The sequence below is a fragment of the Arachis ipaensis genome, chromosome B3, assembly GCF_059453495.1.
Source record: "Arachis ipaensis isolate K30076 ecotype BB chromosome B3, ASM5945349v1, whole genome shotgun sequence".
Lineage (NCBI taxonomy): Eukaryota > Viridiplantae > Streptophyta > Magnoliopsida > Fabales > Fabaceae > Arachis > Arachis ipaensis.
Genome location: NC_142438.1, coordinates 52,012,980 through 52,015,745, shown reverse-complemented (window position 1 = coordinate 52,015,745; position 2,766 = coordinate 52,012,980).

Sequence of the window (2,766 nt, the reverse complement as noted above, 5' to 3'; positions counted from 1 at the left end):
GTTCATAAATTAAATAAAAATAAAGAACTTGGGATTGAGAGTCACTCCTAAAACTAAGAGAAGTCCTAAATCCTAATCCTAAGAGAGAGAGAGAGAGGAGAGAACCTCTCTCTCTAAAACTACCTCTAAAACATGAAAAGTGAATTATGAGAGCCTCTCATGAATAGATGTATTTCCCCACTTTAGAGCCTATAATCTGTGTTTTCTGGGCCGCAAACTGGGTCAGAAACAGCCCAGAAATCGCTGGAGAAGAATTCAAACACGCTGATTTCCGTCACTGCGATGCGGCCGCATGGAGCACGCGGTCACGTCACCTAGCGTCAGAGCAACTATGGCATATTATATATCAAATCGAAGCCCCGGACGTTAGCTTTCCAACTCAACTGGAACCGCGTCGTTTGGACCTCTTTAGCTAAAGTTATAGCCGTTTGAGTGCGAAGAGGTCAGGCTGGACAACTTAGCAATTTCTCCAACTTCTTGTATTCCTTCCACTTTTGCATGCTTCCTTTCTACCCTCTGAGCCATTCCTGCCCTGTAATATCTGAAATCACTTAACACACATATCAAGGCATCTAATGGTGATAAGAGAGGATTTAATATTTGCAAATATAAGGCCAAAGAAACATGTTTTCAATTAAAGCACATAATTAGGAAGTCAAATGTAAAACCATGCAAATAGTATGAATAAGTGGGTAAAGAGTAGATAAAAACTACTCAATTAAGCACAAGATAAACCATAAAATAGTAGTTTATCATTAACAGGTAAAGAGTGGTGAGATTGGTTAATATGACTCATTTTTTATATATTCTTAGCATGAGGCATTACTAAGATTGGTTTTTTTATTTATTATTTTACAGAGTTAGAGTTAGAGTAAATATTTTTATATAGTTATATAGTAATTTTTAATTGCATCATTATTAGAGTTATTTTATTGGTTGACCATGAAAACTCTATGCAAATTATTCAATTCTGAAATAAGTGTTGGCTGCTTCTATTTTTGTTATCTTTGCTTTGAAATTTTAATTTGGTATTGCTTTCTTCTCAATGGTATTGCTTTTATTTTTGAAAAATTATTTCACTTTTTTTTTTTAAAAAATGGTGCCAAGTTATTTGGTAAAACTTTGTGTTTGCTGTTTACTAATCATAATGCTTAACTTAACTAGTTTATATGTTGTGTTTTTAATGTAGGTTTGTTAAATGGTAGAAGAACAAGAATAATGATTGAAGATTCTTTTGATGCAATTTCTTTATTATGTTGTTAAATTTGTAGTGATTAAACATTAATCTTTTTTTAATTTCAAGTTATTTGACATTGTATGAATCTTATGTTTGTATTTTAATTTAGTTATGAATTTTAAGTTTTTATCTTAATTTATATATGAATGTGTAAAAATTAAAATGCTATTTAATTTTTATAGGGGCGAGGCGGGCGGGTTAGGGTAGAGCAGCCTACTACCCGCGGGTAGAGGTGGGGCGGGTAGTCGTGGAGTGCAAGGACGGCGGGACGGGTCGAGTAGGGCAAAAACCCGCCCCTACCCGCCCCACTGCCACCCCTACCAGTTTCTCACTCCGCAGATGTGCTCCATATACCAAACAAAATGCACAGTTGAAATTATTTTTTGTCAACAGGTCCTCAACACAAAGCCAACCATCCCCTTTATAGCAATTAGATCATTTAAACAACAAGTCATCCCACATTAATAATAAACCGTCAGACGCACCTACTGATTCCACATAATCCTAATCTACCGTGTCACAAGCCCACAATCGTACTACATCAAACTTAGTTACTGCATCTCTCTTAGTTTCAATCAATCCTAGCATATTCAACCTATATTTTTTCTTCAACTCTTTTATCATACTCAACTTCCCATCCCCTCTTATTCCTCTAATATTCCAACAACTATATAAATCATTTAAAAGACATTTTACACACCTTGTTATGTTGTTTGGGCCTGCTCCTCCTAACTTTCTCCTTTTGTTTTGCCATCCTTCTTTTTGCCGCAATAGTTTCATTCTGACTTTGTAATATTGCCATAATGTCTTCTTCTTTATCATAAAAAATCGCACCTGACTCCACTGCTAGCTTCCATGTTTCCCTGTTTTCAGTTAACTGTTCTTCCTTCGTAACTCTCTGCATAGCACCTGGATTTGTATCTTCTGCTTCTGTTTCGGACCCAACATCTTCTGTGATCCTGTTTTAGACTGCTACTTCTTCCTCATTGTTCTCCCTTTCCTACAGTTGCACCCTTTCACCCCTCTGTTTTTCCTGGACCATTGTTCTTTCCATCATGCCCTCCACTATATACTACTGGCCTTTGGTCACACCCGTTCATATTGTTTTGCGCTTCTAAACTGTCGACAATATCGCTGCACGAACCCCGTACTTGGCTCCCATATAGATCTTCCACACCTTTAAATAATAGAGTTTATACAAATTAAATAAGTTAGTAAAATAATTTTAAAAATAGTTGATGAGTTTTTTGCAATTTTTTTTTTTTATAATTTTTCTATTTGTTTGTTATTGCTCTTGCTCCACTTATTATATTGAACTTTCTTATTAAAAAAAATGACAATGTCCTTTTAAACATGATTTTTTTTTACATTATATATTTGCATGAACTTGTAAAAAATAAAAGAGTGATATTATCAAAATAGGAATGATAATATTCATTTGCTAAAAATTATAAAAAATATAAATTAAATAGAAATTTTGTATACATTACATGAGAATCTAAATTAGTATTATTTTACAACGCATTATA